Source organism: Hyposmocoma kahamanoa, unplaced genomic scaffold (genome assembly GCF_003589595.1).
Source record: "Hyposmocoma kahamanoa isolate Upper Pololo Valley unplaced genomic scaffold, ASM358959v1 80, whole genome shotgun sequence".
Classification (NCBI taxonomy): domain Eukaryota; kingdom Metazoa; phylum Arthropoda; class Insecta; order Lepidoptera; family Cosmopterigidae; genus Hyposmocoma; species Hyposmocoma kahamanoa.
Window position 1 is genome coordinate 3800558 of NW_020654051.1, and position 27618 is coordinate 3828175.

The 27618-nt window shown below is 36.7% G+C and overlaps 1 protein-coding gene and 1 non-coding gene across 2 annotated transcripts in view; both read left to right on the top strand.

Moving 5' to 3' along the window:
* The window catches only part of LOC113233926 (prominin-like protein), a 132791-nt gene that overhangs the window by 35347 nt on the left and 69826 nt on the right, over nt 1–27618 (top strand). The gene's annotated exons all lie outside the window — the stretch shown is intronic.
* Trnae-uuc lies at nt 17419–17490 on the top strand. Its single transcript has one exon. It is a non-coding gene; the product is annotated as a tRNA-Glu (tRNA).

Sequence of the window (27618 nt, forward strand, 5' to 3'; positions counted from 1 at the left end):
AATTCGTAGGGCGCTAAGAGATTTTAAGGTATAGTTGACCCAGAGGCTGCAAGTATAAAAAGACTGTATGTAAAGACTGTATATGTATACGTACCTGATTTCGGAAAGTTACAAGTGTGTTGTAGATAACTGCGGCATGTGGGGGAAAGGAAACACATGCCAGAAATGGTTTGTTTGGATGTTTGGCCACCTGGCACGGGGAATCTCTGAGGCAGTTAAGGTGTTAATTGATTGTAACTACATTATTATTTCGAGCTTCTCCCGCATTCGTGCTACGTATTGATGTGTCTGAATTTCTTACGTCGTAGTTTTCGTATTGTCGCCACATAGAATCTTGTTTCAAGCATATATGTCATGAACTTTTCAAGTACATTATTCATAGTCTCAGTATAGAGTACTAAAAAAACCGACCTTAAGAGTTCGTGGAATTACATCTATTTGTCAAATTTGATTGAAATCGGTTACCGGAAAGTGCGCGAAACCGGATTCATCCCCTAGTTTGCCAACCTTAGAGGTGGAAAACATATTTTTTTTAAATGTAAATGGAACCACTACCGAGGCTCTCTCTAACACAAAAAGAAAGCCGGTGTCATCCCGTAATATACATACAAAAACCTTCCTCCTCTTTTTGAAGTCAGTCAAAAATAGATAAGAGTTCGTTTTTTAAGTTCAAATAATTTCTAATTATGTTTAGACATATTATAGGCGTTCATAGGCCGCTTCATAGGATGGTGACCGCTTTCCATCAGGCGGGCCACCGCTTTCCATCAGGCGGGCCACCGCTTTCCATCAGGCGGGCCGTATGCTTGTTTGTTGCCTACACATAATAATGTATTTTAAAAAAAGGAACACCAATATGGTAGGAACCGTTCGGTCACGGAGGTCTTTATAGTATGAAGTGTCGCATATTGACACTTGCGACAATGGGTGTTTATAGGCTTTGCGATAAATTATCTTTTCTCCTGATCTAGCTCTAATCCTTCATCCATAGTCCGACTTCTATACTCTTACAACAAAACATACTAACAATCGTTTTTCAATGTATTTAAAACTAATTTAACAACAGTTATTTTCATTTTTACTTTACTTCATAACTGTTTAGGTACACGTATCCTCTTGTCTTATGCTTTTGTAATAGTTTATGTACACGTATCTTCTTGTCTTATGCCTATCTTTCTTACGTCTGCTTAGAGGTGTAAGGGTGAGAACCTGGTGCTCTATAACACAAGTTAATCCTGGTATAGACACCAGACTTTCACAAACGAAATTAAATTCAAGAACATGTGACAGTTAATACAGACATTTTCATTTTATTTTCATACTGGCTATAGGCCTCCACTGTTATGCGCAGTCCACCGATCTTGTGCTAGTCTCATGTTACTGTGACTCTTCAACCCTGCTCTCCTAACCTTTCGATTCGGTAAGTAGAATTAATAGGTCTCACTATTGCAGCAGTTTCTAGGTGAGATTTATGCGATCACCAAACAACAAAGGCAGTTGTATTTAGAATTGTATAATGTATTGATAGCTTTCTCTCATTTATCTTCGAAATAGGTGTTCTATTAAAATAGTTGGCAGAAGACTCTTAAAATTTACAATAATGGAGTTCTTATACGACTTTCCAGTTTAGGAATTGGTTCCAATAGCGAGAGTTGAACAGCAAATATTCAAAACACTATGATACGCCTAATTTATTACCACTATGTAAGGAAAGTAGTGAAAACGTATTTTTTAGGTTTGTTTCACAAAATTGAACTTTAAAGAATTCTGCCCTCCTTATCATAACTAACGTAATCGAAATTTCTGGCGAAGTTGTGATCTAAAATCCTATATAACGGGTTTTTAATATCTAATTTAGTTTAAGTTTTATTTTTAAGAAAAATCAGTGTTAAAAAAATATTTTAAGTGCCAATATCTCGGTAGTTACTGTAATGCAAATGCCTTAGTCATGAACAAGAAGAGCACAATTGTTGCCGAACCGCATTCAAAATGATAAACTACCTTATGGTAGTAGGTTTTAAAATAGGTTACAAATGTGTATCAATTACAATACTCCAAAATGTATATGTGTCTCACGTTAACAAAGCTACTTTCGATGACGAATCGTCGCTTACTTATGTGATCCGAATTACAATGTACTAGTCTAATTATCAATTTACGAGAATAAATAAAGATGTCAAAGTAAATAACAGTTTATGTATTTTCGATAGCAACAATGTAAGTATAGGTCCAAAGTTCCAGATAGTGCTTAGGTTTACTCAATCGATTATTTGGCAACATGAAATTATTTCTTGGCATAGACTTTACGGCACAATGTCCTGTTTTATGGCCAAAATGAACAAGTGCAAGATCAATACTAGGATCATACTTAAGTCAATTGTCTGTACTTATAAATATTAAATGCACTTCAACTGCTATAACTCATATTTATATTATAATTATGCATTATTTTGTTAGTTAAAATTTTCGCTTGTCAGTCACTCAGTATTTAGCTACAGCTCAAGATCGTTATAAGGGATCGTTGCAAGGTTGTACAGGTTTGGCGAGTGCGTCGCGAATGCGCTGCACACGCGCTGCACGCGTGCTGCATATGTGGCACGCGCGGCGCGCGAACGGCACGCGAATAGATCGCACGACGTAGTGCTCGTATGCAGCTCGCAAATAGGCGAATTTGCGGCGCATTCGTCCTATCTGTACGCTCCCTTATGACTGTGATTTATGAAAGGAACTGTGAATTCGATTAACCAAATGTAGCGAGCTAAAAGTCAATGGAGCTAAACAATATTTTCGTCTCTAAAACATATACCTACTTTAAGCAAGAAATTAAATTAAACTTTTAGTTTACTTTCTAATTTCTTGCTTAAACTTAGGTAAAAGTCGTTTTATAAATAAGCAAAACTTGCTTAGCTCACCAATATTGCATAGGCGCCGTCTCGCTCAATTGAGACGGTCTCAAGAAGACGACAATTGCAGTTTATTAATAAAAGAGAGCTAGTGATGAATCTCCAGATCTAAGTGACATCTCAACCGAATACGTACTTAACTTATGAGCTGTTTATTGATACGGGCCAGGCCACGATGTCCTTTCGCAATTTACATTTTCACTCAACCATAATATTTTTGTACGACGTCTGACGGTATACAGAAAAACTTACTTAAGTTTATGTTATACTGTAATGTTTTTGTTCTGATGCTTTTATATGAATAATAAATAAATAAAATAAATAACCAAAATCTCGAAAAAAGGTAATAATTTACTATAAAAAAAGCAACAGTGCCGGTGGCTGTAATAAGATATGAACATGGATTTAAAAAAGACAAACTGTTTAGCTTAGATCCCTTCGTGCCTCATTTACAAACCACCAACAAGTGTGTGTAGTGTTAATGCATGGCACATACTGCAGTGATTGTTAAACATCGCGTGTCACTGTACGATACACAACAATCGCGTCGTCGTCGTGTAGGCCCGAGGTCGCTGCCCGCTGCTTCTTATCGCACTTCCGATCCTCTACTGTTTGTTGTACTTTCCAGGGCCTGTTACAGTCAAAAGATACTACTATTGTTACAGGACGAAGCATTTGCTGTCATTAAGGTAATCAATGAGAGGACAGCGCTTATCATAAATATGATAATGATGATGACTTTGTAGTCAGTGTGAGTTTATATTCTAAAGAACTATTTGTAATATTGGATAACAAGTAGTGTATCACTTGGAAATGGCTGCATTACTTTGAAATCAACGCATTTATGGATTCAAATATAAATGAATATTCATGTTGCCTTGGTGAATAAATCTTTTGTCTTTGACAATTGAGTTCAACCCTAAGGGAGAACTGTTGCTTCCCAATTAAGATAATTTTAATTGTTTTCTATGTTACGTACTTTTGTAAATATTTAGTAACCTCTCGCTAACGGCGAAAGTTCAGAAAACATGTGAACTCCTCAGACCGCATTAGGCTGGCTCGGCGCACTATGATCTAAACGTAATGTAGTGGAACGCCCAGTATAGTTATGAACTTATGATAATGAATTTTCGTTTGTTATCATAGGTACGATCTGCAGCAGAAATAAGGCCCGCTCTTTTTATAACCCTCTGTAACACTTCAAAATACGTAATTACTGTATCCGCAACGACTTGCGAGCTGAATCTTTTTACCTATGTTAGAATACGCACTGGATGCACAAGTCCTCGGTAAGCTAAATAACAACAGTGACCTATATCTATATAGGGTTGGAACTTCTTATTGTATCCATGGCATGTAATGGTTGCCATCGTGGTGAAAGGAATTGCCAATCGGCGTAAAGTACTCACCGATTGTTGGCTTCAGAAGGCTGCCTTCAGGAGGCTCCCTTCGTGCAACCTCAGCGTAGAAACTAATTCCGTGAAAGAAACGTGTTCCATTCATTAATGTTATCTGATATTACTCCCTTGAAATCGCGAAAAAAATTACCCCGCACGTAATCATCGATTTGCCAGCAAATACATTTTTCAGTTGTTTACGTAAAATAACGAACCATGACTATAACTAATTCCTCGTTTCGAAGGATATTTCCACTTTCACAAAATTACTTATTTCTGCAAAAGGCCAATTTTGAAGACGTTTTCTTAAAACTTCCAAGTTATCGTGCATGACTTTTGTAATTCCCAAAACTTTTATCTTTATATTTGATCCTCCATAGTTGGTCCTTAGTTAATTTGTTATTCAAAATTGAATTTCTTGTCCGAATGAGAAACATCTAACTAGCCATTTAGAATTTTCTTTCGGTTTTTAACAGTTTACTGTTGATTGGGCTTTCTTTTACACGTTTTTATCCTCGACTTACCCGGATAAAATTTTGGTTTGATGACGTTAAGATATCAGTAACCTTTTGATCCGGAGATTCTTGATCCATTCCTCTTATGAATCGTGTTACAATGATCGTCTTTTACGGTACCCTAATAAGTCTGTTTGGGGCGGATGTTTCATCTGCTGATTGTCGATCGGCCTCAACATTGTCTGGTGTTCAGTGTCACCACCATCTATTGTTAAGAGCCAACAGCTGTTTTTATTTGTCACCATGAGCTTTGCTGTTAGCAGACTGCCGACAACAATGGGTATTATTAATCAATAGTAATTTGCAAAACATTATGTCTGTAAATTTGGCTGTGTCATCCTTTGCGGTTAATCCGATCGAATGTACTTTTTGTCTCTGTATTTTAAAGCTGATTCTGGTATTTCTCAGAATGTTAACGATATTTGACGAAGATCGATAGAGCTCTTGCAACTTATTACGATATGGGGATTCACATCACATATTTATAACATATTTACTAACTCGCAGACACAAGCAGACCTTTTACCTCTATCATCTATTACGTTTCGGGCAATTTGGTTATGACTGAAGATAACTCTACCAGTCAATCATGCAAACGAGGCATGTTTTGTCCCTTTATAATATTTCGTGTCAAATGTCGCTCACTGTGTCTAATTTTAGTTCCGTCGAGTTTTTACACGTTCCCTTCGCTCGGCGCTGGAGAGTGTTGACACGTACTATAATTATAGTGACGTTCAATTAGAAGAGTAGCGGTACGTTCAGTAGGCGTGAAGTAGGTATTGAATGAGCGGTAATTATCGGTCTAACGAACTCGTTGATTGCATAATGATAGTGACCACGTTTCATTGTTTGCTTATCAGAAAATCTGACGGTCCTTGTTTCATTAATTAACTTACGTACTATACGCTGCGCTAAAAAGGTTATATTTTTAATGGATTGTTTTCGAAGCTGTCTAAACAGTTTTTATTTTATTTTGAGGAATTATATTTGTTAAGTTTGTCTATTCGCTCACTAGTGGAATAATAACTTAATAATTTTTTGGGTGAAATCAAGTGAATTTTGTGAAAATGTCGCCTACACTACCAGACCATCAGAAGTGCACAGCTGGTTGTCGATGACAGTGATCGCTCGCTGGCGATGACGGACGCCACTGATATGATAAGATATCGGCGTGTAACTGCGGTTGGTTAGTTAGCACAGATGCGGCGCAACGTCACGAAGGCCGCCCCCGCGCCCGCGCTTCGCTTCACCAACCCGCGGCTGCCTGCACTGATAACAATGACTGCTATCGGCTCATGCTTGCCTAGTACTTTTTCAGGAGTTACGCTGTGGAAAGCGTTTTTCATCACGACGTCATCGCATAACTTTGTTGGCGGAGACAAAGCGATCTATTCAATGTTGGGAGTACCTCTTCCGTTTCGTTTTATTTAGTTGACCTAAATATTGAAACATTTGTTATTAGAGTACGATTGCATTGCTTGTGGGATATTCTTGGCGATATTTTGCGGTTTGGAAAGTTGCCAAGTTTTTTAACCTCCCCGTTACCGTCTTTGCTGTGATAATTCTGAAGAAGTGATAAACATGTTGACAGTTTATTACGTTGCAATTAGAAACTGCAGTACAAACGGTTTCATAGAAATGGTAAGGCAGACAATCTTAACTGTCTATTAATGGTCGTTTATCGACCAACAGTCCTAGATTTCTTACCACTAGCAGTGTTCTCGTGTAGTTTATCAAAGCCGGGTTGATGTTTTACGTTTGTTTTCTTTTGCCTGTGTTCTATTGTTAGTTAAAAATGTACAAAAGAGTGGTGGCGATTGCCAAGACTGGCCTTTATTTGAGTGGTGGGGTAGTTGGTGTATGGTGTCCCGAATCTGTCCGAATCTGGGTCGCACCTGCATTGCGCCGCCGCTCCTAGTTGACCTCTTTCGTAACCGGTGCATTGCGTTTTATGGACTTTTCTTCGGCGAACACACAATCAAGTACATTTACAGTTAGTTATGGCGAAATTGACAAACTCCAAATATTGTGAAGTCACTGAAACAAATTACCGAAACCGACCAGTTTTCACGACAAGAGCTTATGTTTTTGGAATAATTTCTTTAACAGCACAATTGGAATCAAACATTTTTATCTAGGGCTGCCAATGACCAACGCGAGAATGATCACTTTCAAGAGCTCTCGATGCATCTGAGGCAACTCGTTTCCGGCCACTCGTGATTGGAGAGAAAATAAAATACGTCTATGTCGGGCTAGTTGAACGTTTACTTTAATACAGTCAAGTCACAACATCGGTATTATAGCAAAAGTATCTTCTGATCTCAATAATAATATGCCAAATTATCACAACAATATCAGGTTAAGACTGTAGTTTGCTTACCAAGGCGTTGATTCTATCCGGGATTCTCCCGATCTACAATTAAGAGTCTACACAACCTCAAATAGCTTTGGTTGTTTCAGCATAAAAGTGAAAGTGTTAGACAAAATATATAGCAAAATTGAGGATATAACGTTGATTACTATACAGTGTAAAAACACGAATCCTAAAAATTTTCACTATAAAAAAAAACCACAAATTTACCTCGAAATTTGACAAGAGAACAGCTGTATTCAATAGGTATTTTACATATACCAATGATTTGTTTTTTTATATCAACTGAATTAAACAGAACACTGACGGCCGTTGGGGCAGAAAGGTTCTTGAATGGAGACGAACCGGAAGGCGTTCAGTGGGACGACCCCCTACTAGATGGACGGATGACCTGGTAAGGGCAGCGGGTAACCGATGGACGCACGTTGCGTTCGATCGGCTGGTCTGGAAATCTTTGGGGGAGGCCTATGTTGAGCAGTGGATGTCTTCCGGCTGACATGATTATGATATAGAACACGCATACTATACGCCTATACATTTTTCAAAGGCCTTTAATGTCGTTTGAAAAAATTAATTCTGAAATAAAGCCAGTGTCCCTACCGCTCGACCCAAGCTAAATGAACCGTATTAGTACGGGAAAAATTAGAATTCGAGCTGTTGTAGACTGATATAGAGAGTAGTATAGACTCTTAAGTAAAAATCGCCCAGGATGTGGTCCATCATCCTGGGCGGCTAAGATCTTCGTAAAAATGAAGTCTTATTGATTTCATCATTCATGGACACACACATAAACAACCGCAAATTACACCCAAACCATAAGTGGAGCCCATACAAATATTTCTGTCGGCCCGCGAATCTAACCCTGGACCGCGTGACGGGTTTCGGCCACGGAGGTAGTTAAATCACAGACATGTCTAGATATATGTCTGTGCAGTTAAATGCACAGTGACCTAGTAATGTGAAAATCGTTGTAAATGATATTAAACCAAAAGGGAACGACGCGCGCCGGGCGGCACGGGCGGCGGCGCGGAGGTCGAATCAATTGCACCCATTATAAATTGTACGATTACCGTTCCACGCTGCTCTATTTGTGCGACTATGATTGTTTTTTTGTGTAATAGCTCATGTATGTCCTTCCGTTTGTCTTTGCCATCCATGTGACATTAAAAAACTTCAACAACCGCTATTTGATTTATTTTTACCGCTCAGGTTGTTCAGAATTACTCATTTTTTATATTATAGCCAAGACTAAGAACGAAATTAATTTTTGAACAAATCAATGACACCTTTCTGTAGATTGTGACCTATTCCATACCCCCCAGTTGAATGTACATATATGTATATTTTTACATCCCACGAATGTTGTCTAGTTGATCCGCGTTTAAATGTCATAAATTGTTTTAATGAAAAAAAAACTCTTATTTTTTAAAGCAGATTTCATTAATTTGAACTACGGAGATTCTGTTATATTATATCATAATGAATAAACATAAACAAACTACAAAATATTGGATTTGAATTTTCGGAGGATTTATTGAACTTTTTGTTTCATACATTTAACAAAAAAATTAAATAATATTTGCGATTTTACTGACGTTAATATCCCAACCACAAATACATGAGAACACATTGCGCTCATTTGCTAATACAATAAGATTCCAGGTTATATTCAAATTTTGGCATTTATGAGGTTTATGAAACAAAAACTATTCTAAGGTTTGTGCAGCTTCCGCCTACTTGGATGACGAAAAGCTGTGGTAGTGAACCGTTTAGCTCTTACAGGTAAGCTCGATCTAAAATCTTCGAAATAAATGTAAATGTATTTATATGTATATTTACAAAGAGCGGGGTTGTCGATTTGGTAAGCTTATGACGAAATATATATACGACAAATTGATAACAAAAATTATAATCTCAGTACACAGTACTAAAAAAACCGAACTCAAAAGCACGTGGAATTACATCTACTTGCCAAGTTTTGTTGAAATATACCCTAGTTCGCTACTATACAGGACTTGACACATTAGATAATAAAAATCGGTTCTCACTACTCAAAGTATATTGAGCGAGAAAAACGCCTTCAATTGGAGAATAGCAAAACCAACCATTAAAATAATTGCTCCTTAAGTAAAATTTAGGCGCTATTTATAAAAATGAATGTTCATGCGTGATCAGCCACCCTTAGAGATGGATGAATTTCTTCAAAATGAAATGGTACCACTGTGGAGGTATCCTCTTTCCAACAAAAAAAGAATCATGAAAATCGGTTCACAAATACCGGAGTTATCGCGTAATATACAAAAAAAACATACAGACGAATTGAGGACCTCCTCCTTTTTTAAAGTCGGTTAAAAATAAAGGAATTACATTTCAAATATTACCAAAATGGTTTCCACTCAGCTTTTTGTAACGAGACGTGAGAAAACACCTAAACATTATTGTTTATTTATATATCAAGGATAACGTCGCTACGTCCAATAAAAAAAAAATAATAATAAAAAAAAAACACATATAACCACAACTAAGTTTATTATACCCCACCTTCTTTACACGTACATTCTTACGAAGTAAATAAGTACGTGTAAAATAGGTGGGGTATAATAAAAGGAAAACTGATTGGCGTGTATTGTGTGTCAAATTAAATAATTTTTATTTCATAGATAAACAAATTACACTTGAAAACGTCGTACTGACTAAACTCTACTGCTCATTCGTAAGGCAAATTCCCCTGAGAACAATGAGCAAGATATTCTACTACTTTTCAAATGAACTCAATTGCTATAATACTTTGAATCAAATTTGTGTGGAGTCTGGAGTCATGTCCTCTTTCCACACATCTTTATCCAACACGTATTCTTCAATTTTGTAATATGACTGTTCAATTAAAAACTTAGGAAATGATAATCTTAATATATGCTCCACAATCTTATTGTAAAAACGTACATAGTTCCCTAGAAAAGAACTAACCTTAATTAAATAAAATCGTGGTACTTACCATGAGTGTGGACATGGTTCCAAGGTGAATATTATGGATATCTTCTTTCTTATTGAAGTTATGAAATTAAAAAATTAATTATTACAGTGAATAGCGACATCTCTCGCCAGGACTGGTAGCTGTAAAGGTATTAACTGGGTGATAAATCTGTCATGGATTTCTCATAGATGGCGCTACGACTAAAAAGTCGTTGAAAGACCAAGTACAAACACACGACGCAAGCACATAGAAAAATTCGTGAGGTACGCTGGTTCGTTCCGTGGCTTAGTTGGTATAGCGTCCGCCACGGTACGCTACAACTAGAAGACGTCGTTTTGAATCCTGCCGGATCGAAGGGATTTTTTCTGAGTGTTCGATCTTTGTATTAATAATTATAACATATAATCCTAATTGGCAATTTTGAGTGAAAAGAGTACATAGTTCAATTTAGAATTAATTAATTATCTATGCCGTGTTGTTTAACTCATTTTTATTCAATATTGTAAGTTACGGTTGTTGTAGCTATAAAAGAAGATGTAATTCACGATTGCGGAATTTGGTTTGGGTACAACATTTATTCACTGTCACAAGCGTCTGGCACGGTATGCAAGAAGACGTCGTTTCCAATCCGACCGGATCGAAGGAATTTTTTCTGAGTGTTCGATCTTTGTATTAATAATTATAACAAACTAGTGGAGTAATTTCACAAAAAATAATTGAATATCAATTCAATAAAAATTTAATTACGCATATTTTTACGGGTACAAAAAATATTTGAGTAAGTGTACTGTGATGCCACTGTCATGATACTCCTTAAATTTTTGTCTGAGAGAAACCCGAGAACCTAAAAGGTATACAGAACGAATCGCTAGAGTTTGTGATTGGTCAACCTATAGATCTGTTGTCTCCACTTTGGGAGTTCTGTTGATCACAAAAAAGAATCGTTTACATTGATGCATGTGTTCCCATTGACCATCCAGTCACTTTTTTTTTTCACATACTCATAGCCCCACTGTAGGGAAACCCTGTATCGCGGGTGCCATGAACATACACATAGACAACCACACATTACACCCAAACTCACGAGAGAATAAATGTAGGCCATAGAAATATTTCTCCCGCACCAGAGGAATTGAGCCCGGTACCAACGCGTGGTAACCGTTCGGTCACGGAGACAGGTCTATACAACCTCAAATGGCTTTGATTGATACCGCATAACAGTGAACATGTCGAATCAATCACGCTGGACAAAATATGTAGTAAAATTGAGGATATATACTAACTACTATACGCTGTGAAAACACAATTCCCAAAAATTTACACAATAAAAAAATCATAAACTTACCTCGAAATTTTACAAGAAAACCGTTGTATTCTATAGGTATTTTACATATACCAGTGATTTTTTTTAATATTAAGTGACTTACATAGAACATGTATAGTATACAATGTGTACATTTTTGGCTTTAATTTTTTTTTGCAAAAAAGATTTATTCTGAAATAAAGCCAGTATCGCTTCCGCTCGATCCAAGCAAATGAACCGTATTAAGAGGGAGCATGCCAAAAAAGTTTTGACGTTGTCTCCGCCCAAATTTGTGAAACAAATATATGCCTGAAATTCGCGTGACATGCGACAGGAGATGTTGAATTTTGCGCATTAAAAGTACCAAATTCGTTTTAGCGGAATAACTCTAAAACTAAAGGGATTAAAAAAAATCCGTATTGACAGTTCTCGATCATGCATAGATATAATTATTTATCTAATTTTTGTCCTAATAACCTGTAGCATTTCGAGGATGAATCGAAAAAATGTGAAAATTAGAGGTCATTTCGTGATTTTTATCTATCGAGGAAACTTTATTGTTTTATGTTTCTGATTAGTGTCTTGAATATATCGTGTAGTTGCTCATACAATATTTTATTTTTAACTTTAAAGTGGATATACCCCTCTAAAACCAAATCGAAGATTAGGAAATTTTCCTCTGCTCCCTCTTAATACGGGAAAAAATTAATTCAAGATGAGGTCGTATCGACTCTTAAATTAATTTCTGACAGCGTAAGGAGGGCAATGTTTCACCTGACGTAACCTTGCCAGGTTATTGGCGTTCAATTATCTTTATTTAAAAATAGCTAGTGGTTATTTCAATTGCCGGTTACCCCTTTTTCCGTCGTGTCCCCTCGGCGATTATCCTTCTAGAGTCGGTTCTGATGTGTCGGTTCTGATGTGACATATTGCGTATGATAATTTTGTAACGGCGTCGGTAGCTCAACGGTTTGCACTGCGGGAGCTTAACGAGGACGTTCGAAGTTTGATCCCCTATAGGACCAATTTGAGAAATGAACTGGGGGTTGGTTTGTAGTACTTGAGCCTAGTGTTCCACGTGAAACAATAATGTAACAAAGCGAAGCAAAAATAATTTCACTTAACATTAATTTCCTTTTAAGCTGAAGTTTCCTTTATGCTTGACAGTACCTGTGTTAGGACACAACGCTGTTCTATTTATAGGTACTTACAATTTGCTTAATTTGAATATTACTTCTACTACAACTAATGTTAAAACTACCAAAACTACTAAAAAATTATATTAGTTAGTATGAACAATATATACACAGTGTAACATAAAGGTGTAGTTATAATATTTTAGAATATGAAAGTGTCCATGATAATGAGCAACTTTGAGCAGAATTAAAAAATAAATGGAAAAAATCCCCTTTTAATAAATTTTAATTATTTAATGAGGCATTGAGGACAATGATTTTTTTGTAAGCACAATTTTGGTTTCTGAATCAAATTGCTCAGTGTCATTGATACTTTTTAACCGACTTCAAAATAGGAGGAGGTTTCAATTCGACTGCATGTTCTTTTTTGTATGTATGTTACGCGATAACTCCGGTATTTGTGAACCGATTTTCATGATTCTTTTTTTGTTGGAAAGAGGGTACCTCCATAGTGGTCCCATTTAATTTTGAAGAAAATCTTCGGCCTCTAAAGGTGGCTGTTCACGTATAGCGCCTAAATTTTATTATAAGGAGCAATTATTTTGATGGTTGATTTTGCTATTCCCGAATTCAAAGCGTTTTTCTCTCAATATACTTTGAGTAGTGAGACCCGTTTTTTATTATCTCCTGTGTCAAGTCCCGTATAGTGACGAACTATATGGATACATCCCCATGTATCCGGGTTTGCGCACTTTTCGGGAACCGATTTCAATAAAACTTGGTAATTGTATGTAATTTCACGTACTTTTGAGGTCGGTTTTTTTTTGTACTCTGTACTGAGATTATGTAACTCAATAAGAATATTTACACCTTTTTGTTACACCCTGTGTTTTTAATTAGCAATGTTGGCGACAATTAAATTTCAATTATTAAATAAAAAATTAGTCCAGCTGTGTAGTAAGTTGGTCGCACTTGCACAACGGCAGCTACCCACCGCCCGCGGCCCGCCGGCGTAGACATGGCTATTAAAAGCTCATGCCTTATTATTCCCATTATCTCTTTATGATGACACCCTGCACATGTACTGAACTAATTTGAAAAGTGGAGTTGTTTATTCTTCAACTTTTGTGTATGATTGTACCATTTTTGTGCACTCACATTTATAGTTGGATTTTTATTTAGAGATAACAAAGTTTCTATGAACGAAAGAGTAAATCTATTTTCGGATCTATTGATCATTCACTTGGAGTGCACGAATGGAGCCTCGTATTCCTAGTACGTCTGGCGCATCCTGAGCAACAGTCGACGAGTATGGCGTAATCAGTTTAGCCACGTTCTGAGCTGTGTGTCAACGATTCGATAAGAAAATCACTATATAACATATTATTTATGGGATCTATTATATAATGTATAACTATATAATAGATTGATTTGATTTTGATCCGGTACTAGAACGTGTACTTCAAAAAGTCAGTAAAGTCATCTTGTCGACGCCAATTTAAAGAACCCAATCACGATAGTTCTACTGTAAGTAGTTGAAGAGTTGGGTAGTCTGCAGGTTGCATTGGCTTCAGCATCAGATCAAGGTTACCATGTTATTGTAATATCAAAGGATTTCTATCGTATACCGAATTTCAAGCCCATCGGATAAGTAGAAGTAAAATAAATATTAATCTTATGACTTAGATCCTTACATTAACTGTAAAAAGAGCTGATGATCTTCAAACTAAGCTAAGAATTATTCCGATTATATACAAAAAAAAATAGAAATAAAAATCACTTATTTTCTTATTTATAAAGTGTCTTTCCACGATTGGCAAACTTGTTCCTATCTTATTTTCAGGCAAATTAATCCATAGAATGTTATTAACAGAAATACTTGAAGTTATGTTCGTAAAATAAATGAAAATGTATCAATAAAACTATTTTATATTCAAGAAAGTAAACAGGTTGTGATTATTGTTATTCAATATTAACCTTAAAAAACAAGACAACTAACAATACTTTAAGATCACTCCAGCAGCTTCGAAGCACGATGCCACAGACAGACAGACGAGCTTCAAACTTATAACTCCCCTCTTCTTGTGTGTTAATAAAAAGATAATGTTACCATTATAATTATAATATATTGTATAGAGAAGTCTTTGGTTCAGTTTTCTATGAACTTACTGAAACACAGTCTCTCAAAAATAACCGTTAAAGATTTTCCAATAATTCATTTACCGCGATGAGCTATGGAATGAGTTAATGAAGTCGATATTTTAAGACAACACTATTTTTATAAATTGGCAACTCACTCAATGTCAAATTATTTTCTCTAATTAAAAATGAAATTTCTATAAGCAACGGTTGACTTTGCTTTTGAATCCCGAGTAGGATGCTTTTGTTTGCAGCTGTATCATTTGAGTTTTCTGTATAAGAGTTTAAGTCTTAAGTGAAATTTATTACACTTGTTAAGTAGTTAACGCGGTAATATTTCACTAAAGAGCATCCGTGGCTAGACCCGACCATTCATGCTCGCCTTTAACTCGTATTGAACAAAGTTGAGTGTTTCGTCTCCAGTGACGAACCGGTTCATGCGATTCGCGATACGATGACTCACGTCGACTGTTTCCTTGTTCTTTACAAAAGTTTTCTAAATCTGTGTCAATAAAGCTTAAATTGGCTCGCAGATGTTAATGGTAAAAGTGACAGTTGCACAGTCATAGCAAAAGAATTGAAGGCCTTTGGAATTGTTCGTCTGGTCCAACCGGTGCGTGAGACAATCTAATCTTGGTTTGGTTTATTTTGATCTCTATGTAAACACAATAGCGGAGTGTCCGACAGTTTTTCTCGACCAACTTCTTCATTTACAAAACTCTTGTAGTAGGATGTAAATATAGAAGTACAAAAACGAAAATCAAAATTTTTCTAATTGACTAAATAAATTTATAAAATATAATAACCTCATATGAAACAAAATTTTGTCATGTTTGTTATATTGCTGTGGCACCAAGCGACGGGACAAGTCGTGGGCCTGGTGGTAAGCGACACGCCTGTCCATAACAGTTGCAGTGCCACTCAGAGCTTTAAATCGCAAAGATCTGAGGGGCATTGCCTGAGACATAAGTTGACAAGTGTGCCTGTAATTTCACCATTATCATCAATTTGACATAACGTATTATTGGCTGGTGCCACAGCCGTTGTTTTTAAAAATCAGAGGCAAAGCGTAGATATTGATAAATGGTAAGCCGACGCAGAAAGTACACCGTAAATGACAATGAATGAAATACGAGGCATACTACTTTTTTTTTTTAAATATACTACTGCTACTCTACAACCAGTAGAGTAGCAGTAGCATGGACAGGCGTGTAGCTTACCATAAGACTTGTCGGCCCTGTCACTTGATATTATAAAAAAACCAATCGGTAGACTATAAGTAATTTTTTTAATGATTTATGGCGTTCGACAGCGAAGTAGCTAGCGCGTTAGCCTCTCTTATTCATCGATCACATGCATTGACTTACAATTATATGGACGTCGGGTCCACGCTAAAAAGTGTCCGAACTTGTACTGCGTTAAAATCGTATACAGAGCGTCATTCACGCTTCAGTCTTCGTTTGTTCGACTGACAGCGAAGCAAGCAAAATTAGACAGTACTGCAATGACATTACAATTTAAATTCAACGTTTTAGCTTTTTCATATTCCTTTACCTTTAAATAGGTTTGACTTGGGACATTTTTTTCGTGGTTTTTGTATTAGACCCGTCGTCCATTTATTTGTAAGTCAATGATCACATGCATTTGTTTTGAGTTCTTGATGTTGCCACCATCAACTATGTATAACAATACTACTAAGTTAGTGCATAAATCTCTTGGACAAGCCCATATAAATCGTATTATACGGACCCTTCGCCGTTAGGTAGGCATATAGAGACCAGTGGAATGGAATAGTTTGCTAATAACTCAACGAAATTGAGCAATGGTGTCACGCTTGGGGTATGTGACGAGGGTCGTTAACATTACAACCGGTCTCTGAATGCGTCACACAAAGAGCTCCGTCATCCTCAAATTCCGTTACCCCCGTCGTTCCCGTGTGGTAATAGCCCGAAAGGCGTGAATTAACCTTATTTACTTGCGAATTGCCGCTTCGATGAATGTTCGTGCCGTTTTGTGCTAAATTCGTAAATACCTTTTGAGTTTTTTACCCTTCTATTGTAACTTGAAAATGAGGTTATTTATATTATATTATTTGGGGAATAACAGTTATATATAATTGCCACTTTTTTAGAAAAAAAATCCACTTCAAAGTTCGTGGAATAACATCTATTTGTTTTATTGAAATCGGTTACCGGAAAGTACGTCAAACTGGACACATCCCCTAGTTTGCCACCCTTAAAGGTGGAATATTTCCTTAAAATTTAAATGGGATGAATATTGAAGTACCCTCTTTCCAATAAAAAAAAAGAATCATCAAAATCGGTTCACAAATTATCGTGTACGTACATAAAAAAAACAGTCTAGTTGAGAACCTCCTCCTTTTTTGAAGTCGGTTAAAAAAATCATGTTCTAAAATTGTTTTTTTTTCTGTGTGTTTAGATAATCAAGATAAAGAAGATATCACGGTATTGTATTATTGAAGAATTTGTTGTATACGTAAGAACGGCAAAGTGCTTGTGTAATTTTTGTGACCGAAATGTAATCGAAAGTGACGACGAGCATACGACTTTATTTTGAATTCACTGTCGATTCATTGTTCCTTAGCAGCTGCAATAACAAATCAGTCGTCAAATGCGTCATGCAACACAATTTATACAGTTATTTCGACCGAACGAGTATCTCCCGTATGGTCTAGTGGCTAGGATACCTGGCTTTCACCCAGGAGGCTCGGGTTCGATTCCCGGTACGGGAATGTTTTTTTTTTATTATTATCATTTTTTTTATTTATCTTTTTCATATGATTTCTTAGTAAATTAAATTTTTTGGTTTTTACACGGAATTCGCCGTGCAGTAATGTGACTGCTATGTCGCAACGATGACTCAGTAGCGACAGTCGTAAAATTATGATTGTGTTCTTATCGCATCTATTATATATTTATGGCCTTTTTTAATTATTTCATATCATAAAAAAATATTGTTGTTCACAAAAACTTATCCATTCCGTCACATCAACTTGTGTGTTTGGTGGTACGCGACACGTCTACCCATAACAGTTGACCTGAGAGACTCTGCAATTGTCCCGTCACTCTGAGACATAAAGTGGACATTCCATATGCCTGTAGTTTCACCAGCACCCTTACCTTTCAAAACCGATACGCATTAATGCTCACGTTACTGCTTCATAAGGAGCTCTACTGCTACTTATGGTGGGCACGGTATCCCTATGTTAGTTTTTTCCTAGTTATTAGACTTCATATAGAAGACAAGACAACATTACTTACGTTGTTCTGATCCCAAAGTAACTAAAGCACTTGTGTTATATAGTTAGTCACACAGCTACTGAAACAATGAATTTATAGCAAACCAAATTTTCCAATCGCATTATTTCACGAAATTTAGCCGTAAGTGACCAGCTCGATCATGTGATTTAACACCGCTGGATTGTTTTTTATGGGGTTATGTTAAAGACAGAGTCTATACGGAGCTAATCGAATCGATTGCAGCCTGAAAACTCAAAATTCGTGAAGTGATTAACGAAGTAGATTTGTCAAAAAGTGATTAAAAACTTTGATGAAAGAATCGACATCTGTAACTGTGGTCGTGATGGACTTTTATCGGATATCATTTTTCATTCATAATAACCAAATCTTACTTTTTTTAATACAATAAAAATTTGAATCACTGTCATCTAACTTTATTGTTTTAATTTGATTTAAGTACAAAACAAAGTTCTTGTTGGAAAACCTGTATATGTGTATAATATGTATACATTTAACACTATTATATCTTATGAGAAATCTGAGTCAAAGCTCAAGCAACAAATACATCGATAACGGTTTTCATTAAATTATTACATCCAATTTTATTGTCTATTCCATTTTCCGATTGCTGTCAATTATTTCCATTTACGGAAACATCACGTTCCAGCATGAAAGTGACACTTATTGGGAATTCTATCAATTTCTGTTTCTTGTTTTCACATTGTTCAAGTTGATTTGACAGGTGTGTTACACTTCATTGTTGTCTGTCACGATAGTTCACACTGATAGCTGCCATTCACGTAAAGGTCTCTGTGGTACCGTTTCAATTGATAAGAAAGGTTATACGTTTTCAGTTATTTTTATCTACGTTAATCCAGAATGGCTTAAACCCTCTTCATTGAGCACGATGACGAATGACATTACGTTACAAAAACTGTTTTTTACCGACTTTAAAGAAAGGAAGAGGTTCTCAGTTCGACTGTATGTTTTTTTTTGGTATTACGCGATAACTCACGATGAATGTGTGAATGGATTTTGATGATTCTTTTTGTGTTGGAAATAGGGTACCTCAATATTTGCAAACTAGGGGATGAGTCCCTTTTCCCGCACTTTCCGGTAACCGATTCCAACAAAACTTGGCAGAGATGTTTTGATGATGATTCCGCCAACTTTTGAGGTTGGTTTTTTAGTACGCTGTACTGAGATTACTATTATTTCATTTTTGTATAAAATTCATGCCGTCCATCAAAATCATGCCGAATTCTCAGTATGTTTATAGAGATGGTAGACGAAATAGGTTCTAACCAACACACTCTCAATATAGATACACGCCATACTGCATTTATTTGATTTCGGTCTGTAAATGTAGTTAAAATCAGTGAAAATGCTGACAAAAGAAAACAATAATAATAATGAAAATGGTAACAATAATTTCAATTACAAACTAGGAATTTCTCTTTACTATGAATACGCGAGGAACGAAATTGACTACCTAAAAGCAATTTATAAAAAGAATTTAGTCCTACCCGGAATCCAGCGCTCTCATCTGTCAATCTGTTTGTGGCCAGTCAGTCTACTGACCACCCACGGAGGTTGGACGCAACACACGGGAAGACGTCGACGCCATTTCCAGTTACCACGGTTGGTCTACCGAAAGTGTGCAGAATAATTTAGAAAATCGAAATTCACCAAAGGGACGTGATGCAAAATAACCAGATTGATCCCACGTAATAACGTAGAACTAGATTCGATGATAGCTCGAGGGAAATAAATTGAAAATCGTCACACGAAAAGGGCAACCGACCGCGCGGAAAAATTCGTAATATGCTGACTGGCGGGGAGGGAACTGCCTTTGAGTACAGGTGTATCATAAAGGCCCGACAATATTTCACCTGGAGATCGTGCTCGGGATAATAAAGAACTTTAGCAAATAAAAGTCTTCGCGATATTACATGTTGCTATCGTATCTGAATAATAATAATAATCTGCCAGACTAGTATAGCTGGTTTCAAGCTTGAAACTTCCCTATATTATGAGTACCAGAACAATAGCTAATAGTATACATTTTGACAGTGTCTTCTTCTTCCTATTGTGTCGACGCTTCTTTTATTTAAAGACACTTATTTTTAGTAGCAGTAGACCTTATGAAAGAGTTCGTTCGTTCATTCGTTCGTGAGTAACGTCAGCATTACTATGTTCCGGTTTTGAAGGGTAAGGGTGCATTCCTGTAAGTAAGTCTACAGGAAACAAAGAACACCGTGAATTAGAAAACAATTCAATTTGTGAAATATTATTCTGCAGCTTAAACTAATTGTAACATCATTATCATTTTCCGAGGGTTGTGAACCTTCTTCACAGGTTACATCACGATTTATTCCTTCACCGAAAAGCTCATGATACATTTCAAATTAAATTTCGCACATGAATTCCGAGAAATTCAGAGGTTCGTGCCCGGATTCGAACCCACGACCCTCTGATTGAGAGGCAGTGGGTCAAACCATTAGGCTTCTTGTAACATGTTTTTTGTTAACTACAAAATTACTATACTTCAAATCGACGTAGTATTGGTAAAAAGCGTGTATCTGTATCAAACCAAATTTCACCGGAGAGGGATTTAACGTTATTACTTTGTTATTTCAATGGCTACGACTTCATTTTTGTGCAGTAAGCATTAATTTATGTTGTCTACGGACTGATATTTATTTTAGCGGATTTGATTTGGCCACTACATTACCGAAATGGAAACTCATAATCAAACGCCAAGCAGTTACCAGAAGCCAGAACATTACCGCGTTCTGGTTTGGAAGGGTAAGGGTGCTGCCGAAATTACAGGCACATGGCACTTATCAACTTATGTCTCTGGGTGCAGTGGTAGTGCCTCTCCGCTCTTGGCGATTTAAAGCTCTGTGTGGCATTGCAACTGTTATGGACAGTCCTGTAGCTTACTTGCCCTTCAAAACGAGAACGCGGTAATGCTCACATTTGGCGGCAGAGACAGACAAGGCAGTAGTACTTCACTGGACGATCTCTTTTTTTTTTCTTTGTTATATTGCGTCGGTTATGTCGTTTCTTGTACTTTTATGAACGTAATATGCAATTTTGACATTTAGTATTAAATTATGAATAAAACTGAGTTACTTTTTCTCTGTCATTATGAGTAAATGAGGGTAATGTACTAATGAAGTTTAGCGCCAACAATGTCAAGGTCGGCCGCATTTGTTGTTGTACCTTATTTTGTTCGCGTATTGTTTGGTTCAATTAATTCTAATCTTCATGACTAATATTCCTATGGGTTATTTTAACTATTATGTATAATATCACCTATTTTTAACTGACTTCAAAAAAAGGAGGAGGTTCGCAATTCGACTGTATGTTTTTTTGTATGTTTGTTACGCGATAACTCATTTGTGAACCAATTTTGATGTTTTTTTTTTGTTTGAAATAGGGTACCACAGTAGCGGTAGCATATAGTTTTGAAAAAAATATTCCACCTCTAATGGTGGCTGTTCACGCATGAAGCCTCATTTTTACAAAAAGCGCCTAAATTTTATTATAATGAGCAATTATTTTACTGGCTGATTTTGCTATGCACAAATTGAAGACGTTTTTCTCTCTCAACATACTTTAAGCAGCGATAATCGATTTTCATTATCTCCTCTGTTAAGTCACGTATAGTGGCGTACTAAGGGATGAATCCGGTTTCGCGCACTTACCGGTAACCGGTTTCAATAAATCTCGGCAAATAGGTGTAATTCCACGAACTTTTGAGGTCTGTTTTTTTAGTACTCTGTACTGAGATTATTAAATACACAATAATGTGGAATTACTCCATCTTTGAAGGTACTGTCAGTAGTATTTTTTTTGTCTATCGGGATAGGCCTTACTGCTCTAATAAGCCTTACTGCCCGATCTTACATTTTAATTTAGCTTCAATCAAAACTTGTATTGTATCAATTGGAATCCATTATTCTTAAACTTAAAAATAATTCGTGTAAAAACTGTAACTATAGTAACCCGCCATTTTCTTTTTATTTCTATGTCATTATCATTGTTTTAATCAGGTATAATGAATGTAAATGGAAACATGGGGAAAGGATGTCCTTGGTGTGCGTATAACTTTGTTAAAAAAGGCCACGTCAAAACGAATACGAGATGTATGAAGAGTACGTTTAGCGAAAAACACACAAGCAATACATTATTATGGGACATTGTGAAAGTAGTACATTTCGACTTTAGCAGACTGCAGTCCGCTGTACAATGGTAGAAAGCGTTGTTCGACGATTTTCACCGCACAACACACCTCTTAATAACACCAGCCATTCGACGCGGTGGCAAACATGTCACATTCACTCAAAACCTACATACATTACGAATATTTAGATATTTGTATGCAACACAACTGGATTACAAGTCGGCTAACTTTAAATCATCTCAGTTTTGTGCCGTCAATGGCAGGATTTTGTACGTATTCTAGCTAGCTAGCCATCGAGCTGGTGCATGCCGTTGCAATTTTTTGGTATTCTGCTCTTTAATGCCATGAAAGTGTCTCGTGCTTATCGTAATTATTTATTAAGTTTTTACGACGAAATCGTAACACGGAAGAGACAAAGAACGACGATAAGCGAATTTTGCGAACCGTTTCATTTCCCTAAAAGGGAGCATTCGTTATCCTCCGTTTTAGTCCGATTATGAATGTAGTCGCAGCGTGGAAGCCACTCTGCAATCCTGCAATGCGTCCTGGGAGACACCTTACGTGGGCCATACGCTGAGCAGTGTCCTGCCTGCGCGGCGGACTGCCATACAGGTTGTGCTAGGAAGTAGATGAGGATCTAGCTAAGGAAAGGAAGACGCGCGTTTATTACCCAGAATTAGTAAAATTGGATGACAAACTTCGTAAACATTTGAAAGAACAATAGACAAACAGTAAATTACAGGTGGTTTTTTTTGCTATTTCCCTTTTCGTCAAAATACGCTTTCAACTCAACAAAAATATCAATATGATTTGTGTAACAAAGATAGCTATGTACCAAAATTAGTGTTACCTTTTATTTTCGTTGATTAATGTACGCCATAAACCCTAAAAAACACGTCACGGCCGAAATGAATGAAGGGAGTTGCGCCTTTAAAAACTATGAAACTTTAAAAATTAAAGGTAATTTTACTTGCGGCAACTCATTTATCGTTACGTAGAGAAAACTTTGTTTACGGTAGATAGTCTCTTCCTGTTACGTCGTGCTCGGAGTAGAGACATCGGTAGAGAAGAGAAAGGCATCTCTACGCGCTTAAGTTTTGACCATTTCCCCTCATGCTGAACCTGCTGGACAAATCGGCGAGTACCTTACGTCGATTAATTAATAGATTCAGGCGTTACTTTGCGGAAGTCCATGTTAATAAAAATGGAAGTAAATTAATTTTCCGCGAACCCGGCGAAGGTGCCAAATAGCTGCGCGCTTGTGTTGAATATTTTTTCATGCTGTTAATTTTACCACATTCCCTCCGCATAAAATAAATAACACAAGCACAACTACAGTCACAAACCACCACCAAAAATATACTGTTGTTGTGTTGATTTTCTTCGGCCGAGTGTCGAGCAAATTAATTTATTTCCATTTTTATTTTTACTCACGTCGATTGACAAATCCTTTCATCACGATGGTAAGCATTATATACCATCGATACAATAAGAAGTCATCAGTCTTACTCAGTTATTCAGGAAAAGGGCGATGCGTCGTCCTCTTTATTTAGCACAAAACACATATAATTCTATCCTATCGTTCCGTGACTTAGTTGGTATAGCGTCTGTCACGGTATGCTAGAAGACGTCGGTTCAAATCGAGTGTTCGATCTTTGTATTAATAATTATAACAAACTAGTGGAGTAATTTCACATAAAAAATAATTGAATATCAATTCAATAAAAAATTAAATACAATGAATAGCGACATATCTAGCCAGGGCTGGTAGCTGTAAAGGTATCTAACTGGGTGACGAAGCAACTTAAGATTTCTTATAGATGGCGCTATGGCTAAAAAGTCGTAGAAAAAACCAATTACAAAGACACGACAACAAACACATAGAAAAATTCGTGAGGTCCGCTGGTTCGTTCCATGGCTTAGTTTGTATAGCGTCTGCCACGGTATGCTAGAACTAGAAGACGTCGTTTTGAATCCTGCCGGATCGAAGGAATTTTTTCTGAGTGTTCGATCTTTGTATTAATAATTATAACATATAATCCTAATTAGCAATTTTGAGTGAAAAAAGTACATAGTTCAATTTAGAATTAATTAATTGTCTATGCCGTGTTGTATAACTCATTTTTATTCAATATTGTAAGTTACGGTTGTTGTAGCTATAATGGAAGATGTAATTCACGACACGGAATTTGGTTTGGGTACAACATTAATTCACTGTCACAAGGTCGTCCCGAGACACGCAAAACGCGGTCTATGCAAAGACAATAAAAAAAGATTGCGGTCACTGCCAAGCAATATTAAAATGCCGAAAACTACTCTTGACGGCCGTGTCGGGAAAGGATTCGTAGATTTGGGAAAACAACCCCCAATAGAACCTTTGAGCAGACATTATAAGAAGTCAAGGGGCTGCGTACTAAATAGTTTTGGAATAGGATGACGTGCATGTTCCAAGATTCGACCCGTATAACCCAGGCGGTTGATAAAGCCGCAGGAAGTTAGAGAATTTGTCCCAGAGCCATTAAACAAGACAGATGGTCGCAGTTAAGTGATCCTCAAACTATTTTTATGTGTGTCTTGATTGAAACCCTGACGCTTCTAATAAACAACCGTATTACTAATCAGGATGTCAGTAATCTTTTGAATAGCAATAAAAAATTTGATTGCGCTATTTCGGATGCGGGGTGCATAGACGTTACTGGCGTTCAAAACACACTAGTGCACGCAAATATCGACTGACAGAAAGAACAATGGCAAAATCATAGTTAAAACAATTTGTTAGCGTCTTTAAAAATCTCAATTACAAGTGTGAATAAAATAAATTCATTATGTTTTTCAAATTACAATGGCGGCCTATCTAATACTGGAAATAAAATCATATTTAAAAGAGACTCTATTGACTAATTAGTATGTAACCGGACTGATATATACAGCTATCAGTTTCTTAGTTTTTTAACGATGTGCGACATGTATGTAGTTGCCAAAAAATGAATTTCAGTACCTAGTTCACATAATATCAAATGTACTAATCCGACAGATTTGTAATAAGCTGATAAAAGATTAACTACTTCATTACAAAAAATAAAATCCATAATTTCTTCTCTAAAATGCCACGCGAGAAAATGGTAAACCTGATCTGCTCTATCCCAGAACCTAAGCACAAGGTCAGTTGCTTCCAGAACGCGTTGGCCTATAATGACATGGAGTACATTTTAAGAGAGGTATTCTAGTGCTGCTTGTTAAGAATCTGCGTACACACGCAGGCACGCACGCACGCGCGCCCGCACGCCCACGCCCACAAGGGTGTTAAGTATTTTATTACCTTCTTTATTTGATTTGTTCATACTATTCCTAATAATTTCTTGATAAACTTCTTTGGAATTATGTTCCTATTGCGCTAATTGTTACTTCTAACTTGTAATGTGGAAACATTGATTACCTGCGAGACAGGCTTAGCCTAGTGCAGGAATCAAGACCAATTCTCTGTACGCGATATACGCTGCAACAAGTTGTTTCTTGTGTTGCATTTAACTCTAACTTCTAATTTATTATGTGTCTACCTGCACAATTCTGTTGTCAAATTTTTTTTTTTTTAATTATTTGATAAAAAGTTCCCAAAATCAGGGATAGATGGCACGTTTCGCAAAAAAAGAATTTGTGTCCGAATTACTAGTGCATTAGTCTGTCGTATGTTATTAATTAATTCATTTTTTTTGTTATGGCTTAACTTTATGTCTTTTGACTATACCAGTTTACAAAATAATTTCCTCTGAACTTTCGTTGCCTCACAAACTGGACTATAATTTATCGCGAGTTGTTCAAAGTGCGTTCGAGACAGCCCTGTTTCTTATACTATCCCTTGTGATTTATGTTTCTCGAAAAACAAAAGTTTCGAGTTTCTTGTTCACCGTGTACTTCAGCGCTATTGGCACATTTGTGGCCGATTCTTTCCTGTAGCACGCCCTTTTTTGAGGAACACTCCAGTAAAGTCCTGAACCGAGATACGTGCCTACCTGGGTGCCCTCAGGACTACTTCTTAACTTGTTATCCGGGTTAAGAGCATTCAGCTCGCCCTTTTGTCTCGTGGCACAGTCAAGGCCATCAGCGGCCAATTGCCAAATATACTTAAAAAAATATATATAAAAAGATATGTTTCGCAATCCAGCTATGTAAAGAATCTGAAATATAGAGTAATTCTACATAATGACATGATCAGGTCGAATTGTGTTTTTGACGTTTGCAAAACGTCATCAAATTATAATAGTAGCAGTAGACCTCCTTGTGAAAGAGTTCGTCCAGAGAACATTATCTATTTCTGCCACCAAAACAGTAATTTAAGCACTACTGCGTTTTGAAAGGTAAGGGCGTTGGTGAAATTACAGGCACATGGGCCTTGTCAACTTATGTCTTAGGGTGACGGGCGCAGTGGCAGTATCCCTAAGATCTTGTCACTTGAGTATCATAGCAAAATGGTAAATAGCGTTTCTCGGGAATATCTAGAAGTAACGTAGAATCCCGAGCGTGTTCAGTGGGAGAACGACTGCCCCTCAGTTGAGAGCGCGTTGGTTCGAATCCTGGTGGGAGCATGTACCCATGAGTTTAATTTCTAAGTTACGTACATTTGTGAATATTCAGTAGCTATGTATCTCGCTAACGCTGAAGGAACACATCATTATGAAACCTGTGTATCAAAGAAAGATCGCAGCACTTGTGGAAAACGTGTGGAGTCCACAAGTCTGCATTAATGGGTCAGTGCCACGTTTGTTGTCTCACGAAAATACACAACAGCATAGAGCAGCAACAACGGATCGAAAACAACAACTAAAATTAACAGTAAAAGAAATTGTAGATATTGATGACGCCAAACTTAACTAACATATAATTAGCAACTTCTGTGTTCTGTAGCAGGACAAATAGGACTTAGCTCTCAGGGTATTGCGTTTATCTGTATTTTTTAAGAGTTCCTTGAGGCAAACAATTTTCAATTTATTAAATTTTTGTGATGAATGCAAGCAAACAATATACAAGCAAAATAATTACGTGATTCTATATGCGATAATACCAATTGTACATCTCTAGTCTTTCTTTAGTCTAGTATTTCGTAGATTTGTTATAAGTTTTCAGAAATAAAAATGATTACAAGGTTTTTTAGGTGATTTAAAGTGTGTTTCTAGAGACCCCACATTGATGCCATACTATTTGGCAGCTTAAAACATACTATGGAATTAAGTTAATCGTTGTTACTATTAGATTACACTCTTTCATTTATTCGCTGATAGGTTGTTTTGAAAGTGTGCTATCCCGTTACCATAGAGCATTGACATGTTATGTAAAACTGGTTGCAATAGTCATAATTGTCAATAGTCATTGTCTGCGCCGGCGCAACGGGTCTTCGAGACAGTTAGATGATGCAGACGATGCCTCTGATTTC